This window comes from Leptopilina boulardi, unplaced genomic scaffold (assembly GCF_019393585.1).
Source record: "Leptopilina boulardi isolate dan_hultmark-lab unplaced genomic scaffold, ZJU_Lbou_2.1 LbouV2_214, whole genome shotgun sequence".
Classification (NCBI taxonomy): Eukaryota; Metazoa; Arthropoda; class Insecta; order Hymenoptera; family Figitidae; genus Leptopilina; species Leptopilina boulardi.
The window spans coordinates 1,642,812-1,665,796 of NW_026137768.1; the positions used below are offsets into that span (position 1 = coordinate 1,642,812).

Here is a 22,985-nt window from a genome sequence, read left to right on the forward strand (position 1 = left end):
ATTTGAAAACAAATACGATATTCGTGTTTCGCAGGAAATCCCATTCCGGAAAACACTTACGTAAATAAATATTCGGAAGCACTAATATAGAAAACAATATGGTAAACACTACGTTGACATTTTAGCAAAACAGACTTGTTCCAAAAATAAACTCCTGACATCGCAAATGGTGGCAGATTGACTTCCAATTTTTACTATCATCTATTGGTGTTAAGACGCAAATATACCATAAATGACGCGAATTTTGAGCAAGCCGTTTAAACATAACAGCAACTAACTATCCTTACCCCTTAACTATCCTTGCCCCATCTTCCCCTATAATAATTTAAAAAAAATGTATTTTGTTTTCTAAAGTAATGATTGTTTAAATAATGTTAACTTTTTTTTAAATTTAATTAGAAAAATTTATTAACAATAAGAATAAAACGTATAATACATAACTTTAAGTTTTGACCTATACTTTCTGTAAAGGGTTACGCCACCCTGAACGCCTGAAAATGGGTAGGTATTTCAAAAATAAATTTTGACAAAACTATTAAAAAAACAACTTTTTAATAATTATAGTTTACAAATACATGTATTTAACTTAAAAAAAAATTAAAAAATATTTAAAAATGGAGAAGATATGGCGTTTCATCGAAAATACATTTTTTGGAATGGTGTACGTTTTCTCAGAAACTACTCAACCGATTCTCTTAAAAATTTGTACACGACTTCTCAATAACATTCTCTATGACATCACGTAGCCCTTTTTGAAAAAAATTTTTTTCTTTTACTTTTTTTTTAAGTGCTCCCATTTGCTTAATTTTTCTATTACAATTTTTAATTATTTTTTTAATTAAAATTATTAAATGAGAGTGGAAATCCATATTGTATTTAAATCTGATGAGGCCCGACGTTGACGGACGAAAGCTCATTTAATAAGAATTTTAAAAATAAAATGTGGATTTTTACCAAAAACAACTAACATCTTGACTTAAAGAAGATTATTCTTTAACAATTTTAATAAGCTAAAAATTAAAAATTTGAACATTGTTAATATAATTTAAATAAAAAACATAAATTATTTAAAAAAAATTTTTTTTTTTCAATTTTTAAATAAAATTATTTAATTTCGATCATAAATAATAATTTTTTAGCAAAAAATTATTATAGTCATAATTATTTATTATTATTTTTGCAAGAAATATTTAAATTTTATTTCATTTAGATAAATTCAAATCGTTTTTAAAATATATTTAATTAAATGTAATTTACAATTTTTTATGTATAAACCGTGTTAATTAATTAATTTTTGCAAATAAAATTTAAAAATAATTGTATTTAGAAACAAGTAGGGTGTCCTTTATGTTCACTTCATGAACATTTTGCTTCCTCATTATATGATGCAAAAAATTTGCTTCCTCTTGGAGGAAGCATTAACACTGAAATTAATATACATAAAAAAATTGTGTTTGTTTAAATTCAAGTTTAAACATAAAATTATTGTATTCCTTGCATTATAATAAATCGATTGGTATGTATGATATATATTTAAATTATTATTATTATTTAAATTGAAAGAGTTAATGAAAGTTTAAAAAAAGGAATACAATTATTTTATATTTGAACATGAATTTAAATAAACACAAAATTTCTTTGTTAAAATGTAAATTTTTTATTTTTTAACATTCATTAATTGTTTTAATTTAACGGAAATGTATACTTTATACATACCAGTCGATTCGTTTCAATGCAAGGAATACAATTATTTTATGTTTAAACTTGAATTTAAATAAAAACACAATTTTTTAGCTAAGACGTAAATTTTTTATTTCTTAAATTTCATTAATTTTTTAATTTTATTCAAATGTATACTTTCTATATACTAATTGATTTGTTTCAATGCAAGGAATAAAATTATTTCATATATAAACTTGAATTTAATTAAACACATCATTTTTTAGCTAAAATGAGAATTTTTGATTTTTTAACTTTCATTAATTCTTTAAATTTCAATCAAATCTATACTTTATATATATCAATCGCTTCATCTTGACATAAAGAAGACGATTATATTATATATTACCTTAAATTTTTCGATTTAAAAATTTTTTCAATTAAAAAAAAAATTTTGGAAAAAAGGCGATAAAATTTTTTTTTGGGTATTTTCAAAAATCCTCTCGTCATTTTTGAGAGATTAATGTGTTAAATAAGCCTACCAAATTTTACCCAAATCCATTAAAACCTGTTAAAGATATCGTGTTCACAAAAACTATCCACACACACATACATCCGGACAATTGATCAGGATCTCATATAACATGTTTCTATATAGAGGAAAATTTGTTTTCACCATTTTTAAAAATTTTATAAACGAAAGGACTACATAGCTTCCTCCACGAGGAAGCAATAGAAAAATTAATTAATTAATAAGTTATATAGTTTCTATGTTGTCATTTTTTTTAACAATTGAATTTTTGAAGATTGTTTAATGAGATAAATTAAACTTGTATAATCGATGCAAATTGTTGTTTTTTAATTAAATTCAATAAAATTAATTTAATCATAATTTTAATAAAGAAAACTTTTTTTTATCTTTCTTTATTTTATTATTATTTATTTTTAATATAAATGTAATTAAAAGAAATGATTTATTTAAAAGTATTCTAAAAACAACAATTTGCATCGATTATACAAGTTTAATTTATCTCATTAAACAATCTTCAAAAATTCAATTGTTAAAAAAATGACAACATAGAAACTATATAACTTATTAATTAATTTTTCTATTTACAATTGAAAAAGAGAATTTTTAAAAAGGAGAAAGTATGAATGCTGCCACCTACCGTGCAAAGTCGGCGGCACAACTTCTTTATCGACTATCAATTTGGATGTCACTAGAAAATTCCCTAGCCTGTCAAACTCACTTACGCGAACATTTTACACTTTAAACTTTATTAGTTAATAATAACACGTTAATTTATCACAAATACAGCACAAATCTATCACTAAATACTTTTATTATTCAATTCAATTACACTTTTCCACAGTTTCCACTCAGTTTCTACACTATTTTCACTCCAACTAAATGTTTAACCAATGTGTAACGAATGTACAACGAATTCTGCGTACATTCCGATTTCGAGATTCGCCAGGGACACGCCATGGAATTCTGTACCGAGACACAAAAAGGTTTGGAATACTATTCAGAACAATCCGTAGAATCTCTGCACTCTGATTTCAATAAAACATTGGTGAAGTATAAAGTTAAATGCGAAGCTGAGATGTATTCTATGTCACAGTTCAACGCTGTTTGTGAATATACATCATGTTTAACATACAGCGTCAAACAGTTCATTTAATAATGATGTTTAAGAACTGTAATACAAGAAATCGAATTTTCGAATCAAGTTATTTATTTGTGAGTCATTGAGCGCAATTTTGAATTTTTATTATAATACGTTTCATAACCATTTCTTTGATGAATTAAAGTAAAATATAAATTCCACTAAAATTTGTAATCGCTTACGTATACTACCTAGTGAGCAAAAAACCATGTTCGTTTTAAATACTTTTTAAAAACGTTTTTAGAACGTTTCATGTCTGCCAAATAATGTTCTGAAACATTTTAAGAACATAGAAGTTTAAATAATTTTCTAAAAAATTATTTGGCAGACATAGAACGTTCCAAAAACGTTCGTAAAACGTTTTTAAAACGGACATGGTTATTTGCCCACTGGGTAATATTCTATTTTGAGGAAATTTAACGGTCAGAGCAATAATTTTTGACAGTTTGACAAAATATTTCAAAGTTTTTTTTGATTTAAAGAAAAAGTACAGTTTAAAAAAATCTATCCCAATACCCTATTTTGATTTCAGTTAAAATTAATTCAGTAGGTGGTACAGATATGTTTTTCCAATATTTGGAAAGGGCATTTGTCAAAAGCACATAAAATGTTTCAAGACCACTGTGACACACTGTGAAATAAATTTATTACTAGTATATTAATATTAATATTATTACTTTATTATTATTTTTGTTAATTTTATAAAAAATTATGTTATTAATATTCAACTTACTATGGTATTGGTGGTCTACTGACTTTTACCTCCTTCGTCAGACATTTTAGTTTTTGTTTTTCTTTCTATCGTGTTAATTAAAGAAAGACGAAAAAGGAAAATGGTTGTCTTAATCAGGTAAACACTAGATGGCGTATTCAAATTTAGCCAATCGCAGTTGATAATTCTTACTATATGTTAAAATTAATAACCTAACCTAAAAATGTTTTGATACCACAATATTGAAATTATTTATTTAAATAAAATTTTTTTTTTTAAAAAAAGTAAGATAAGATAGAAAAGGCATGGAGATGACTAAAAATATATATTTGTTCTATACTTACGAAATAATATTATAAAAATTTCATCTTAATATACCGTCAAAATAATTATGGCCTGATGTAAATCATCATACACACACTCAAATGTTTCAACTATTCGTGTGCATTTTATCGATGGTTGGAAAGAGAAGGCAGGCCTGGCCAAAAAGCAGGTTGCAAGAATATAAGCACTAGAATGGATGAAGCTTTTGCAATTTTAGACAGACAATATGTCCTACTCCGCGATCATAAATTTTACGCTTTTAAATAAAGAACAAGAAAAAAGATATTTTTGATAAAATTTGAAAGGTCAACTTAAATTTTGCGTGAAATCATTACTTTTACTAGCGCCTGTTATGACAAATATTAAAATCATTCGCTTATAAAATTTTTTATTAGATTCTTTTTTATTGTTTTAATTATTAATTTTTTTATTTTATTTTTTATTATTTTACTTATATTTTATTAATATTTTATTATTAGAATATTATATTTTTTTATTAACTTACATAGGTATTTTCGTGAAAAAATGTTAGGTTTATTTATGATTTTTTTTCCCTCTGTAATATATTATTTATTTATTCAGAGTATTTTTATTTCTTCGTATTATTTATTTATATTTTATTATTTCTTTTGTAACGTAATATTTATTTTAAGCATAATTTTAATTTTAAAATATTAGGTTTATTTGGGATCTTATATTTATTTGTGATATATTATACATTTTTTTAGTATTTTTATGCTTGTACATTATTTCATTATTAATTTGTTTTTTACTTGAAACAATATTTTTCATTTTATTTGTACATATGAATTGTTATTCTTATTTATGTATATTTTGAAATTAATATTCAAGATTTGTTATATTTACCTTCGCTGTCAAATACTGATAATATGAGTAATGTTATCGGAACACGTTATAAGCGACTGATGAATAGTTAATTTTCGGAAAGATTTAATTAGCCATTTTTCTGATTGATCCTGCAAAGTTTTATCCTCTCTTTTGTTCTGCTTTAAAAATAAATTATGTTTGTGGATGACTAACGTAAAGAATGGATAACTCTAAAGCCATCAATTGTCAAAGTTATTGACAAATATTTATATTTCAAGGACACCCAGTTTTTCTAACTAGTAAGGATCGTTTGTCCTTTAAGCAGAATACGCTTTTAGTTTCTTCCTTTATACACATACTTCCTACTTTTTTGTAGTTTTCAAATCTTCTTTTACAATTAATGACGCATAATGCAAATACTTATCATAAGAAATCTAAAAATACAAGAGGATAGTCATCGTCGCTAGTAGCTGACAATAGATCTCATTGTATAACAGGTAATTTTATTTGTGTTTTATTTATACTTATTGATTTATTATAGATTTACATTCCATTCTCTATGCTAGAGTGATTTTCTTTACATAATTAATGAACCATACCAGAAATAAACCTCGAAATTAATTAAAATAAATAGCTCATTAAAAAAAATAACTGACAACGGATTTTCCTCGACCATTTATGATTTCTCAGTTGTAATTGGGTCTTATTTTTTCCGAGATTTTTTTTTACTGAAACTAGTTGTCATTAAGATACTCTACAAGATTAAATTCTGAAGAATAATAATATGAGCCTATAAATGAATCATTGACAACGATATGTTTTCATTCTTGACTGCATTCTTAGCTTGTACAAGTGCGATAATATTTCGATTGTTTATGCGCAACACAGATAAAAAACCAAAGCTTTCCGTTCAAATCTCAAGTGTAAATATGTCCTCGCAAAAGAACACTCGCCTCAATCAAGGTTCACCTTTCACAATGGAAATATACTCAATTGTGGTTCAATTATAAGCGCTTCCTTGTCATTTGTTTTATTTGATCAAAATAATACTTTATGCTTAAGTCAATTAAGTTGAAATATGAATTTTAAATTTCAGTTTTTAAAATCTACTAATTTACTTTAAAAAAATTTTAATAAATTTAAAATTATTTCATGCACAAAACTTTGCAATGCATCTTTGAATAATTAACCACTTCAGTGGCAGGACGTTCCAATTTGCAATGCACGTAAAAGTTGCAAAAGCGAAAGAAATGCAAACAAGACGTTTCTAATTAAACTTGATTTTTAAAATATACTGACAGATACTTATCAAATCTTCATTTTTCTATTTTTTGAGATGAAGGGACACAAATATAACAAAAAAAATTATTTAATTAAAAATCAAATATAATATTACATTATATATTGTTAGAATTACAACGATAAATATTATGATATTTTCAGATGTAGTAAATAAGTTAAAGTAAATATCAAGGGAAAGGGAAAAGCAAGGTACTTTTTTGGGTTTAGTCGTACTAAAAGGGTTCTACGGTATTTACATTGTACGGTTCATCACAGGTCTATCTCAAGTTCTGTGTATAAACCATTTTTCAACCAATATTCCGTGCTACTTGGGTACAGGTTATGGGCCCAGAATAGATAAAAAGAACTAAGGTCAAGAAATAAAGTGAACATCAAGTGAATTAAATTTTCGAGTGAAAATTAAAATAAAGTACATTAAATAAAAATGACATTCTTAAAGTTCAAATAACAATTAAGACATTAAATAACAATGAATGAAGTGTATAAAGAATAGTAAAAAGGTTAAAAGATCGTTGATACAGTTTCTAAATCAAGTGTAAAAAAGGTGACAGTTTTTTGAAGTTTCTACAATGCAGTGATTAAAGATCATTTAATTTCATGATAGCTCCAAGTTTCCGTTCGTGCTTTGAAGTTTATTTATTGAATTAGTACGAATAGAGAGTTTAGAAGTTTAATACAGCTTTGTCGAATTCAGGAGAATTACAACATGGCTCCAATTTGAATTTGTCGCTAAGCGGAATTCACTGAAGCCCCGGGTGTATTCATTTCAATTCAACTGAATTAGTATTCATTTGCTGAGAACGATCAAGTATCATCGACGATTTCATTACTCATAGATGATAATCAATTATAAACGCGAAAAGTGCGAAGAAAGCTTGGAAAACTCTAAAAAATATCACCAAAAATCTTCGAAAGGCAGTATTGTCCATCTATATAGAATTCTGTGTAGTAAATTAAATGCTCTAGGTAAAGAGATAAGTTATAGATTTGTAGCTGCCATGCTTCTTGAAAGCCTACGAGATTCGATGAAACGTTGGTTACAATGCTATAGGAAAGACAGGAAGGTTTATCATTGTCATTAGCCAAAAGTAAACTAAACGAAAAATATAAATGGCGAAAAAACAAAATGGCATTTAACAAAGAAAGTGAAACAAGGGAATCAGCACTCAAGGCACAGGTTATAGCAGAAAGGGAATCCTATTTTTGTAAGAGGAAAGGTCACACATTTTCGAAACCCTCAATTTCGAAAAGAATAAAAGGGTACAGTTTGCAGATAGGACAGAATTTGCAGATATCGAAAGGATAGGATCCGGGACACTCAAACTCATAAATGACGTAAAGAAAATCTCAATAAAAGTAAAGGATGTTTTGTACGTACCAAAACTAAGTTTAAAATGGTTTTTTTCTAATTTCTAATTCTTTCTGACTAATTTCTAATAGTCTTGATCAATATTATTAGAAAAGGTTTTAGTGTGCAGTTTAAAAATTCAATTTTCAATGCTGTCATCCCCACAGATAGAACAGTAAAAGCTACAGCATTATTAAAGAAAAATAAACACTTCTAGTTACAAATTTAAGATTCAAGTCAGCAAAATGCAATAAAGATTAAAGAAAACGATCAGAGTAAGCAAGCAGGTCAATCAATGGGTACAAGCATAGATATAATAGAGCAGGGTAAGGTTCAGCCTGTGGATCGAAAAGTTACGCTTCAGATTCGCTACTTGGATTGGATGAAGCTTGCAGTTTTAGTCACAGACGCGTAAAGATAGGTTTTATGTCGTACCCAATAAAAACATATTGCTCGTCACAAGATGTCATCAATGTTTTGATTATGGCCACATAGAAAAGGTTTGTAAGGCGGCGGACATATCGTCTGCGTTTTTTTGGTGCCGTAAAGCTAATCACAAGTTCGCAAACTGCAAGAAAAGCCCAAACTGCGTCTTATTCAACGAGAAGTACGGTGATAAGGTAAATAACAACCATATCGCCGGTACAGGAGTTTGCAAAGTCTTCCAATCTGCTCTTCAGGAAGCAAAGAAAGTTCTTGCAAGGACAAGATCAAATACATAGGCAAGAAATATTAGCAACGGCAAGGGTCACGAAGGCAAGATCCCAGGGACCTTCACCTACAAAGTTTGAAGATTCACGACAGTCCCGTAGTGTGAAGATTAGTCAGCCAAAGGATGTTGTTTTTAGTGGGTTGACTAGAGCAAGAATCACATAACCTCGGTTACATGTAATTTTCAACGCATTTGTATACAAGGGAGCGTTCAAAAATTACGTAACATTTTTTGGGGGAGGGGGGGTCAAGCACTTTGTTACGGACAGCAGAAAAAATGGCGCTAATGTATGCAATAACGTGTTACATGGGGAGGGGGGGGGTCAAAATTAATAAAAAAAAACGTTACGTAATTTGTGAACGCTCCCCAAATTAAAGTTCATTTTTGTAATTGAAATTTTCAAGATGTTTTATAAATGCGGTTATTTTTTAAATTTAATAAATTTATACAGATTGTTGTAGGATTATCGTTGAGGGAGAGTATTAGAATTACAACGATAATATATTTTCAAATATAGCAAATAAATAAAAGTAAAATTTAAGGGAAAGGGAAAAGCTAGTTACTTGCAGTACCTAAGGACATTTTGGGTTTAGTCGTACTAAAGGAGTCCTGCGGTATGCACGGTTTACTGTCCATCTCAGGTTTATCTCAAGTTTAAGACATTCCTCAAGATCTTTAAGTGTATAAACTAATTTTCAATTGATAAATAATGTGTTAATTTATTTGATTTAATTTACTTATCATTTTATCTTATACGTGTTATTATTTCAAAATAACCTGTCAAATCATATGTTTCTTAAACTACGTTAATTTAAGAAAATTTTGACATTCAAAATATATAATTATTTTGACAAACTCCTTCGGTTTGCTTAATATTAACTGTCAATTCCTGATCACCAGAAGGAAACATACAAATCAGGAATTTGACTAAGATTGTTAATTGAAATACTTTCAGAACCTTTTGAATAAAAAAATTTATCAGGGTTTATTGAAGCTTCACTATGGCTGACAAATACAACTGCTACTTTATTACAAGAAGGAACAATAAAATTTTGATTCAATACTTGTACCTACTTTAAAGTTTAAGTTTTCGCACATATAAAGAATTTTCGACTGCGCGAGACCCTTAATGATTAAATATATTGCATTAAGAAATTAATACTAATATTTTTTTTATTAAATTAAGAATGAAAGAATAATTTAATTCAAAAAAAAAATTTCGTTAAGAAAAAAAATTGAAACTTTTTTTCTCTTGACAAAAATTCATTACTTTAAGAGTTAGATGACCTCGAAAATCCAAATTTTTAAAAATTTATAATTTGAAAATTAGTTTACTTATAAAAAATATGTATATCGCCAATGAAAAAATAATTATTTATTTTTTTAGTATGTAACTAGTAACTTTATTATCAAAAAGTTTTTGATCTTTAGCAGTTCGTAAAAGTTAGATGCCATAAAAGTTTATTTTATTCGCGTATTGTTCGAATGAAATTACAGAAAATATAAAAAATTCAAGATAGTATTATTATTCGAGAAATTTATAATTTAATTTATTTATAATATTTTCCTTTCGAGTAAAGTTTTTTTTGTCTGTATACTTGCAAACTTCGTAGGTAATTAAAGGTTTTCGAATCTCCACCTAAGAGACTAAGACCATCGCTTTAAATCGAAAACCGCATTCTTCTAACCGTTTCACAGTGTGACCAAACTGGAATTTACTTTTTAAAAAAGTTTAGAGCCTTTATTTCTTAACTGATTTAATTTTACAAAGATTTTATACAAAAATAATGAAATTTAGAATTGGTTGTAAGAAATTTTGAATTCTGTACCTTGCTGAGACAAAAGTCTGATTTTATTACTAAAAATATATTTTAAATTTGCCAAAAAAGTTTTTCAAAATGATAACAAAAGAAAAATTTTAAAGCTACAGAAAAATATATTGAGAGACAACTCTAATGTACTGAAAATAAAAAGTAACTTTTAACTCTTTAAAATCAAAGAGGAAAAAATTCTAAATCAAATTTATATCTTGACTCCGATAATAATTATATGAAGAAGAAATACTAACGTATAACAAGGAAAAGGACGTCAATTGGCTTTACGCATAATGTTGAACATTCGTTTTTCTCATTATTCTTTTTCCATGACCGAGATATCGGGCGATATCTTTTATTGTGAGTAGAAAAAAATCTTGAAATGTCGTCCATTGACTTTATAAGTTAGTATATAAACTCTAACTGGAAGTTGAATTAAATAAATATGCAAAGGATTTATTTATAAGGAGTATTATATAACATACAGTAAAAATTTTAATTTTTGATTATTCGTAAAGTTTATAGGTATTAATAAAATAAGTGAAGACGTTTATGTTGCAATCTATAAATAAAATTTAGAATTTTAATAGCCCCATTGTAATCTCATAAATAAATAAGTATTTATTCGATTGACAATGAAATAAGTGAGATGTATAACGTTTACAAATTTAAACACGTCATATAATTAATGTTGTTAATAATAATATACAGACTTATAAAATGAGAAGTTCGACTGTTCTCTTTTTAGATCCACTTTATTTTTATTTTATTTTTAGATCCACAGATTTTTAGATCCACTTTAAACATTCCATAAATTAGATCTAGATTCATTAATGTTGATTTTTTCTTTTTTAAATTATAAATTGTAGAGTAATTTTTCCTGAACTTTTTTCTATATAGTTAAATGTGTGTATCAGAAATTATTGAGACGAACCTATTTGCCTCAAACTTTCACAGGTCTTCAAAAGACAAAGGACTTCGCTAATATAAAAGATACGGTGCGTACCTCAAAATTAAGCTTTTCTATTGTAGATACTGCTTAAAGATAATAATGTAGCACTTCATTGCATTCACATAACTAACCTAGGCAAATTCTTCGCAAGGTCGAGCGCTGTGCAGTGGCGTAACACATAATCATTTGATTATGTATTAATCTTTCTTCTCTTTTTATTTTCAATAAAAATATAAAATTTAATACAAATATAATAGTTATATTTATAATTCAACAATTCTAAGGAAAAGTTTGAAAATTTTTACTGGCATTAAAAAATGATGTCAGTTTTTCCAAAATGCAGGGTTGCCAGACTTGTCGATTTATCGCCATTCTGGTGATTTTGAACTCTTGGTGTTGGACACTTTTTAACATTTCGCAATTATGCTTCTTCATTTTTACTTATCTATTATTGAAAATTACTGGTTATTCACATAAATTTTATGGCTTCAAATTAATTGGTTCATGTTTTCATAGAATTGGAATATTTTATGAGCACAACCAATCAAAATACGTGTGCATTCTTATGTATAAAAATGCGCATAAGTATGTTATGCTTATGAACGTAACCTGAAATTTTCTTCTGCTCAATCGTTAAGGAATGCTCATATTGCAATAAATTTATAAAGTTTTTGTCCATGCAACTGATGTTAAAATTTCTAAGTTAAATAAATATAAAGAAAAACTGCTAAAATATAAACCCGATTGGGAAAAACTGCCCTAGGTTCAAGGTACATATAGAATAGTATATAAAGTATATAGGGTGTCCCAGTCATGGGTGTACATATTGAAGGTATATATTCTACGGAAGAAAATAAGACAAAAAGCCCTCTACAGTTTTTCAAAATTTTTTATAGTTTTTTCATAAATTGCAATTGAAAATTTAAAAATTACGGGTAATGATTGGCCGCGTGAGCTCAGTAGCACAGAAAAAAAGGTGGGTAAAAAGTTGTAAAGATAGAGGATAAAAGTCGTTAGGATACAGGGTAAAGGATAAATTTGTGATGGATAAAAATGTTACTAAAATATTACTAGAAAAATGGATGTCATATTTTAGTAAACTGTCTAATATTAATAAAAATATAAGTAATTTTACACTTAACTTATTAAATCCACAAATTTTATATAAATAACTAATTGCACGTGGAAATATTTTGCCTATAATTATTGTCTATTAATAAAAATATCTAACTAAATTAACTAAATTTTTTGTGCATATTAGGCTGTGTCAGTTCATCGAGATATTTCGAGTTCAAGATATGACGTCAGAGGCCTGGAGAGACAACAAACAGACAACACAATGTTATTCTTACGGGGAATAAAATTTGTTTCCACTTTAATCAATTTTATTCATACTTTAAACACGGAAAACGCTTGTTGACATCCAATAAAATTAAAATGTTTGTTGATAATTTATTTTGTTATATATTTGATTCAATTGCATTGATAGATTCTCTTAATTCGTGATAAAATATAAATATTGAGGTTAGAAAAGTTTGTTTACTAATCACATTTTACATTTTAACATTATTAAACAATATTCAGTATGCATGTTATTAAAAAAGATATAAAATATATATTTTAAGTGGGAATTACTGCAGCAGTAAAAGATTTCAAGTTAGTAAACAAACACCCCTAACCTCAAAATGTATATTTTATCACGAATTAAGAGAATCTATCAATGCAATTGAATCAAATATATAACAAAATAAATTATCAACACACATTTTAATTTTATTGGATGTCAACAAGCGTTTTCCGTGTTTAAAGTATGAATAAAATTGATTAAAGTGGAAACAAATTTTATTCCACGTAAGAATAACATTGTGTTGTCTGTTTGTTGTCTCTCCAGGCCTCTGACGTCATATCTTGAACTCGAAATATCTCGATGAACTGACACAGCCTAATATGCACAAAAAATTTAGTTACTACCCAACTCTGCTTTCGTGCAACAATACAGACGTTGAGTTGTAATTTCCCAGTTCTGATTCTTTACGCACTGTCGTCAGCTGTCAGTTATATTAGTCAAAGATATTTTTATTAATAGACAATAATTATAGGCAAAATATTTCCACGTGCAATTAGTTATTTATATAAAATTAGTGGATTTAATAAGTTAAGTGTAAAGTTACTTATATTTTTATTAATATTAGACAGTTTACTAAAATATGACATCCATTTTTCTAGTAATATTTTAGTAACATTTTTATCCATCACAAATTTATCCTGTATCCTAACGCCTTTTATCCTCTATCTTTACAACTTTTTACCCACCTTTTTTTCTGTGAGGCGGTGGCGGGGCATAGAGCGCCGGATCTTTCCTGATTTTCCAGGCGTGGGCATGTAGAGTTTACGCGATTAGTTGAAATAATCCTTTGAAAAATTCAAACATTATGTATTTTTCAAAGGAAAAAAAAGAGTAGTTGAAATATTCTTTTGAAAAATACATAACGTATGTATTTTTCAGAAGATTATTTCAAGTAATCGGGTAAACTCTACATGCCCACGCTTGGAAAATCGGGAATGTTCCGGCGCGCTATGCCCCGCCCAACGGCCCACTGAGCTCGCGCGGCCAATCACCACGCGTAATTTTTAAATTTTCAATTGCAATTTACGCAAAAACCATAAAAAATTTGAAATACCGTAGAAGACTTTTTGTCTTATTTTTTTCCATACAATATACGTACCTTTTATATGTACACCCATGACTGGGACACCCTGTATAGTATATATATAGTAGTATACAAAGTAACAGAATGTCAATGGATTTATCAAGGGCGTTATTAAGAATTTGAATTAGGTTTTCAGTTAAAAATATTTGTTGTAAAAATTTCGAACCAAGTTCAAAAATGTTTTTAAAATTAACTGCAAAAGTTATGTATCTAATTACGAATTCAAATGATAAATAAAATAGTAATAGAGAATCTTTTGAACTATTCAAGAGGTAGATTCTCATACACCGTGCATTAACTTACCAAATATCGATATTTAAATATTTTTATGATAAAAACGTTATATTGTCGTTGATTAATTTTTAAAAACAATATTTAAGTACCGTTAAAAAGTTACACTACTTTAAAGTTACAGAAAAAATATTATATTGACGTTGAAAAAAAGGTTTTTTCATCACACATGCACGATTTAGTCAGTTTTACGCCGCACCGAGCGAGCTTAAATTCCAGCTTTTCGAGCGACGCACGCAGGTCAATGTTTTCAGTGAGACATTACCTGCATGTCTGCTATATATGAGAGATTCTTTTTCAATCGCCCCAGCCCAAAAAGTCAATGTTCTGGGATTGGCTTCATACTTTGGTAAATTGTTGTCCTATATGATAGTAATAAATCCCTAAAATATAAACTCATTAAAAAAATATTTGTAGAAAGTAGAGGGGGGTGAAGTTTTGACGTTAAGGGTAACATTGTCATTTTCAAATCCGTATAACTATGACAAAGTTAATGGATTTTAATTTATCTATAATGAATTTTAATGCATTTTTCACGTACTTTTCAAAAATGTATACAAAATTTGAAAAAAAAATTTTTTGACCCCTTTCTTTTCAAAATCAACCCTTATTTTTCGATTTTCACCCCTTCGGGTATTTTTTTTTATTTTCATTGGAAAGCTGAGGTTTTTTCCCATGAGCTATGTAAATATGAAAATGGTACAACAATAATTTTGTGAGAAACAGAATATTAAAGTAGGCGGTGCCGATAACGGGTACACCTGAAGATCATCTTCGAGGATTTAGGTAGGCACCGCCTAATTTAATATTATGTTTCTCACAAAATTATTGTTGTCCCACTTTCATATTTACATAGCTCATGGGAAAAAACCTCAGCTTTCCAATGAAAATAAAAAATATAAAAAAAAAATCCCGAAGGGATGAAAATCGAAAAATAAGGGTTGATTTTGAAAAAAAGGGGTGCAAATTTTTTTTTTTAAATTTTATATACATTTTTGAAAAGTACATGAAAAATGCATTAAAATTCATTATATATAAATTAAAATCCATTAACTTTTGTCATAGTTATACGGATTTGAAAATGACAATGTTACCCTTAACGTCAAAACTTCAACCCCCTCTACTTTCTACAAATATTTTTTTAATGAGTTTATATTTTAGGGATTTATTACTATCATATAGGACAACAATTTACCAAAGTATGTAGCCAATCCCAGAACATTGACTTTTTGGGCTGGGGCGATTAAAAAAGAATCTCTCATATACTAATCGGGATGTCGTTGGCGATTATCTTTATATATTCTTCAAGTTGAGTTTAATATTTTTAGTAAAAGTGCTTAAAATTATTAAAAAAATCGTAATAATGACTTGTGGTAGTACTCTTGACTGTTCATCTGCTTCCTTGTTTTCTTTTGATTTTATGTAGGAAGCGTGTATCCAAATACTACGATTTTCACACCATTTCCATGTAATCCTAGCAATTTCTGTTAATATGGGGAATTGGATTCCCTACATTTTGTTCATATATCACCGTCCGACACGATTTTTCACACACGAAAAAATCAATGATTTTCAGAAACTAGGACCAAAAAAAAGATACCCGTCTGGCCGTTTTACTAGATCAGGTCATTTTTTGCTTTTAGGGGTAAAAACAGCCCTTAAATGAAAGGTGATAGGAAATCTTGTACAAATTAATAATTTTTTATGAAACCTGGTATCTCGGGGTTTTCCGGGTCGCTGATTACGAATCTGATGTCAGATTTTCAAAATTCAAAATGGCGGATCCAATATGACGGTCGAAATTTATAAAAATTCACCAATTCATTTGAAAGTTGTTACTTAGGGGTTTTTGGGGTCGATGATTACGAATATGATGTCATATTTTCAAAATTCAAAATGGCGGATTCTATATGGCGGTCGAAATTTATAAAAGTTCATCGAATTTACTTGAAACTTGTTACTTTAAGGTTTTTGGGGTCGCTGATAACGAATATGATGTCAGATTTTGAAAATTCAAAATGGCGGATCCAATATGGCGGTCGAAATTTATAAGTAAATATTAATTATTTTTTATAAAACTTGGTATCTAGGAGTTTTTGGGGTCGCTGAGTACGAATCTGAAGTCAGATTTTTAAAATTCAAAATAGATCTAATAATGTGGAAGATTTGAAAACAATATATAAAAAATAAAAATTTTCACATATGTGTTTTTTGTATATTGGACACTTTTTTAATGACAAAACAAGATTTGTAGTAAGTAAAAATATTTTTATTAGATAACAGTAATAAGCTCAAGTAAGATGAATTTAAAGATGTGAAGTGATTGTTTAAAACTGCTGTGCAAAGTAAAAAAGTCTACAATTGTCATTTGTTTTATGTACTATTTTCCGTAACTATGCAACTGAAAACGAACATATAAACAACTGTCTAATCTTCCACATTATTAGATCTATTTTGAATTTTAAAAATCTGACTTCAGATTCGTACTCAGCGACCCCAAAAACCCCTAGATACGAAAGATTTATAAAAAATAATTAATATTTAGAAATTTCGACCGCCATATTGGATCCGCCATTTTGAATTTTCAAAATCTGACATCATATTCGTTATCAGCGACCCCAAAAACCTTAAAGTAACAAGTTTCAAGTAAATTCGATGAACTTTTAGAAACTTCGAACGCCATATTGAATCCGCCATTTTGAATTTTGAAAATCTGACATCAGATTCGTAATCAGCGACCCGAAAAACCCCGAGATACCAGGTTTCATAAAAAATTATTAATTTGTACAAGATTTCCTATCACCTTTCATTTAAGGGCTGTTTTTACCCCTAAAAGCAATAAATGACCTGCTCTAGTAAAACGGCCAGACGGGTATCTTTTTTTTGGTCCTAGTTTCTGAAAATCATTGATTTTTTCATGTGTGAAAAAAAAGTTGAATTTTGTCGGACGGTGTATTAAATGGTTGTGGTGTTGTCTATTCGTAATAAGATTAAACAGTCTTTGGAGTTTTGGCATGGCATTTTAGTCCATAATACGCCGCTTTCAGCTCAAGAAGATTTATGTGAGCATCTTTTTCTTCTTTATCCCACCAGCCGAGAGCTTTTTTACCGTTATAAAAACTACCCCAACCTGAAAGGGACGCGTCAGTAAAAGTAACTTTTGTATAAAAATTTGTTCTAAGGGGTCGTTCACAAACTACGTCAAGCTATTTCAGACCTTTTTTAAACTCTCCCCCCTATATCCCAGATTGTCACAAGCCACGAATCCCCCCTCAGTGTGATGTCAACTGATTCATTTTTTTTCATTGAATTTAAAAAAAAATTTATTTGGAATCGTTAAACTTAATTTTAATTCTTTGGAATTAAATAGCATCCTGCCAAATAGCTTTTAGGTTTTCTTCAACAGTTAAAACACGAGCTTTGGTATTGTACTCAAAATTAGGAACTCTTAAGTTATCTTTGTCTATAAACTCTTATTTAATCCATTCTGCTTCTTCGTCGTATTCACTATTGCAAATGATAATCAAAAATAATCTTGCACGTATAGCAGCAATGTGTGGCTTCTCTTCAAGTGGATTGCACGTTTTAAGATGATTTTGTCCATAAGTCAGAGAAGCATGGTACAAACCACAATTAACACAAATCTTTCTTTTGATTGCTTTTTTTACAGATGGACATGTGATGTCGTAATTTATTTGTGAAAAATCTTTGAAAATTTCTGTATAAAAATTTCCTTGCAGGTTTAGACACAAAAGTAGATTAGGGTATTTTCCATTTGCCGAATCATAATTGAAATTTTCTTCACCTTAAATGATAGGCACTGAAGAAGGCAAAAATTGGTTTAGTAAAACCTTTAGTAAAGCACTTCAAAATGACGAGCAACATAGACTCTCAGTACACTTCACAATCTGTAAAATATACTGACTGCTTCGTACGTGTATGCTTTGCCAGTCTAATGACATTGAAGTAAAATTTGATTTTTCAATTTCAGAAAATTCGGGTTCAATGAATTTGTTACCTACAGGGAAATCGTCATTAACTTAATTGGACCATATTTCACTAAGTGTTTTATCAGCGAACGCGAAGTTTTGACTTTCTTTTTCAACGTCTATCGTATTTCTACGGGAATCTAAGTGCGAGCCGAAATAATCATGAGACAAAATGACTCCGGCTAATTCCCCGCTCAAAGAAGCCATTATCCTTTCCCCTCTGTTAAAGACGTTTCTTCCTGGCGCATTACAAGCCATATATAAAGACCCCCACAGCACCGAAACTTTCCTAAAGATTTCTAAAAGATTTATTTGAAATGTTCGGAATATTTAATTGCAATGTTTAGTGAAAATTGTGTAAAGATTCAAATGTCCCACTTGAATAAATTTTCAGGAAAATTTCAAAAAGTTTCACACTAAACATTTATTTAATCAAGACATTTAAATCTTTACACAACTTTCACTAAACATTGCAATTAAATATTTCGAACATTTCAAATAAATCTTTAGGAATAATTTATGAAAGTTTCGGTGCTGTGCGGGGAACGTCAAGTTGTTGATCAAGTGTTATTTTGATCAAGTGATGGATAGCTGTTGCAATAACTTTTGAGTAACTCGGATTCTCATCCGGGCCACCATCAACTGTGGAAATTCCAATCGATTTCGAAATCGAACACCCTGGGTGTTTGTCGTTCTTAGCAAATCTTTGAATTTATCAAGTTGAAATAGTCGATGAATATCCATGGTGTTTGTCGTTGTTAGCAAATCTTTAAATTCATCAAGTTGAAATAGTCGATAAACATTCATGACATGAGAAAAAGCCGTCGAATCCGGCAGCGTTACTAGATATTCGACGTGCATAAGTAAAGGCGCTTGTTGACTAGTCTCCGTAAGTCCAATTGAAACCCAAGCCTTATCGTCCTGACTTATGAAAAAAACTTGTTTGGGTCCAAGAATCGAAGCAAGCTTTTTGGAATGACGAATCGTTGCAGTTGCAAAAGCCCCATCCATATGACTTTTGTGTTTATCATTTTGAGCTTTAATTAATTTAACTGGTACCGTAGAAATATGACGTTTTCCTTCGTGAGAGTACGCGCGGATTGTGGGATTAATCGCAAGTAAATTCCGCTTCTAATAATATTGAAACCGAAATCATTTTTAAGTGCTTCTGTTAACTTATCTAACGTTTTAATGCTCCTAATCAATTCAGTTCTTCTTCTTTCATGTTCCGCACTACCAAAAATTGCAATATCAACTATTGTTTTTAATAGAGCAGGTTGATCATCCTCAACCGAAAGTCGACCTTCTTTATCTCTAATTCGCAATTTTTTTTGCCTCTGGATTCTCTGAGCATATTTCTTCCAAAGCCCTCTTCCGTCCAAATCTATATTTTGTTGATCTTTCCTAACTGCTTTTCATAGTTTCTAATTTTTTTTTACTTTTTTCTAACTCAGATTTTTTTGATAAATTCTTACATTCATCGAAGCTTAAAAGTTCCGCATTTTTTCTTATTGTCAATTCTAATATTTCATGAGTTAAGACATTGATCCGATTGTTTAATAAATTTTCGACATTATTTAATGAATCATTGATGTCAGACTTATCAACAGAAGTAGATGTTGAAGCAAGAGATTTCAATTCTTGATTGCTTTGATTCGATTTATTTTTGTTCGATTCAATACTTTTTTATTTAGAAACCTAGGAATATTTTAAGTCATTATAAGCAAAAAAATAATGCATAACAATTACAAACTTTATTGAAATAAAATGTTATATTTATTTGATTTTTTAATTTAAAACAATTTTATGTTAAATTAAATTTCATAAGAATTCTTAAATTTTAAACGTATAAAAATTCTATATTTAAAACTTTTTTATTCTGTAAATCAAATTAAATTTTAGTACTTATGGAATTTTAACAACTTACTTCTGTCCAAAACAGTTTAGCTTTTTTTTATTTGCTATGGAAGACAACTCCTGAAGGTTTGAGTTGAGTTACTTTTCAAAGTCTTTATTTTTTTAATGGAATTCCAAAAGGAAGTACATTCTTTTTGTAATTCTCCAGGTGCAGCGTCTGGAACAGCAGTTTTATACTTTGCAAATTAAATTGGGATATCTTTATTTTTATCCATTGTTCCTTAAAAAATTACACAAATTAAAAATATTTGTTGTATTAAATAATTAATAATACTTTAAGCTCACACGTTGTAAACTTATGAATGAAATAATGTGACCTATCAAATAAAATTAAATGTATAGTAAAAACAAAATTAATAAGTTAATAATTTTAAAATCTACTGCATTAAATAAATAGTATTTAAATTACAACTATTGAAATAGTGTACGAGCAATGTAAACAAATAATAAAAACTAAGGACACCCTTTATCACATAATAACATCACAGAAGCGTTGACCCCCCCCCCTCCACTAACGGTATGACGTAGTTTGTAAACGACCCCTTATTGGGTTGTTTGCAGTCTTCACGTTTTTAATCCCCCATTTAATGTTTTCAATCACGTTATTTGTTATATTCATTTTTGAATTAAAAGCGTTGTTGGAATTTTTAAGTGCAAGAAATTTTTCGCCCTCTAATCGTTTTGTGTGTAACCAGCCATATTGAATTCCTGAGCACACCGCTATCACGATACCTAAAAATTGTGCAAGCTAATATTGTTTATACATTCGTTTTTTGACCTAAAAATTATTAAAATATTGTCAAGATACACTACTGATACTACTCCATTTTCTATAATCTTCTTTACAACCGGTTGTAGGATTTTGTAAATATATTTGGTGCAGTACAGAGGCCGAATGGTAACGCCGAAAACTCATAGCATTTATTATCGAAGGTTAATATTAAGTATTTTCTATCATTTATGTGAATTGGGACATGTAAATATCTGTCTTTTAAATCAATGAATGCAATATAACAATTGGGCCGAATTAATATCAGGGTTGTTTTTATGTCCTCCATTTTAAAATGTGGAGGGTCGATAAACAAATTAATACCTTTCAAGTTTAGTATAACTTGTCATCTCCGTTTTGTTTTCTTTTAAAAAAAAGGGGGAAATGAAACTGCTTTCTACAAGGTTTACACTTAGCTACAGCACCTTTATTTTCTAAATTGTCATGGCATTTTTTTAAGAAATCTTCATGTGAGAGTTCTGGATTGCTAAAGAGATTCTTTTGTATTGGAGTTTCCAAAAAAGGTAGTTTATACCCAGTGACACATTTTAAAATAAATTGGACTGACGTTAATTTTTTCCAGTTATGGTGAAAATTAGATAGGCAACCGCCTATTTTGCTTACCTTAAATTCCTCTGCTGTGGGTTACGCGTTTTCCGTTTTTAGGAAAAATGTCTCCAAATAAAAAATTGTCAACCGATGAGTTTTCTGCTACTATTTTTAGCTTTGAATCTCTGCCAGAAGTTATGAAATTTCTTCTGGTGAGAGATATTTCATGATAGAGATCAGTTAGAAGTTTTCCTGAATCACTAAGGAAGGTCAGCTTATTAGCTGATTTTTCATTTCCAGCTGATCGCCTGACTCTTGAAAAATTAATAGTTTACTTACAGCCGCAGCTAAAGCACACAGTTTGTTTTGCGAAGCTATCTGAAATTGGTCCTTCTTTACCCCCGTCTGGCCGATAATATTTTTAATTTCAGAATTTAATCAAGGGAATGCCCTCATATTACAATTTTTGGCTGAAGGATGTTTCTCAATTAATTCCTTGCAAATTTCTTCTGACTGACCTATCTGCATGATTTTTTGCCGCACTGTTGATAGTGTTTTATTGATTGGAGCACTAATTTTATTATTGATGAAAGGGTCGCCCCCTAGCAATACTACGTCAACTTCTTTCATATAGGTGACCTTTTTTACCGACTGCTGGGCCTCATGCTTTTCCTGGGAAGACGCGTTATCTTTTTAACCTATTAACCATCTCTGCTTGTCAAATCTCTCGGGTTATGCCTTCCGCTGTTACTATGTTCGTCTGATGAGTTGTTATGGCTGCGGGAAATACCTCGAGGATTTTCTCTTGAGGAGTATGAGCTTTTGGATGAACTTCGTCGGGACCTCTCATTGCTCGGATGCTCATTTCCTGATCTATTGCGTGACTAGCCTCTAGAGCGAGAACTTCGGATAGGACTACGCGATCGGTATCGATATGTTGCTTTGCTATCTGATGAGCTGGAACTTGAACAACTTGCTTCGGTTGAAAATGCCTTTTCTTACACCTTTTCCCTTTTTCTTCATTTCTTCTTTTAATTTTTTTATCTTCCGTAAATGTTTTTCTGTAGAATTTCCTCTTTTACTCAGTATTTAACTATGTTTAAAGATTTTTAAACTGTTTTTACACGCCAAGATGTGGTACAGAACGCACAGAAAAACCGAAAGAGATAGGAGCAACACCTAAGTGTGGCGCTAAAAAACATTAGAATCTGAATTACTGTGGCAGAACAAACGGTTACTGTCGCAATTACCTAATTTGATCTTGAGGACGAGGTAGCGTTAATTAATTATATTATTATAATATATATATATATATATATATATTATATTATAATAATTTATAAAATTTTAATTAGTAAATAATATTAAAGAATTCAATATTTTAATAATAACCTTTTTTGAGCTTTTACTTTTTGAATAATGTCTTACAATATTATTT

At 29.0% G+C, this 22,985-nt stretch overlaps 1 protein-coding gene across 2 annotated transcripts in view; it reads left to right on the forward strand.

The window, feature by feature from the left end:
• Window positions 1–22,985, forward strand: part of LOC127279310 (cytochrome P450 306a1) — a 128,649-nt gene that overhangs the window by 57,248 nt on the left and 48,416 nt on the right. The gene's annotated exons all lie outside the window — the stretch shown is intronic.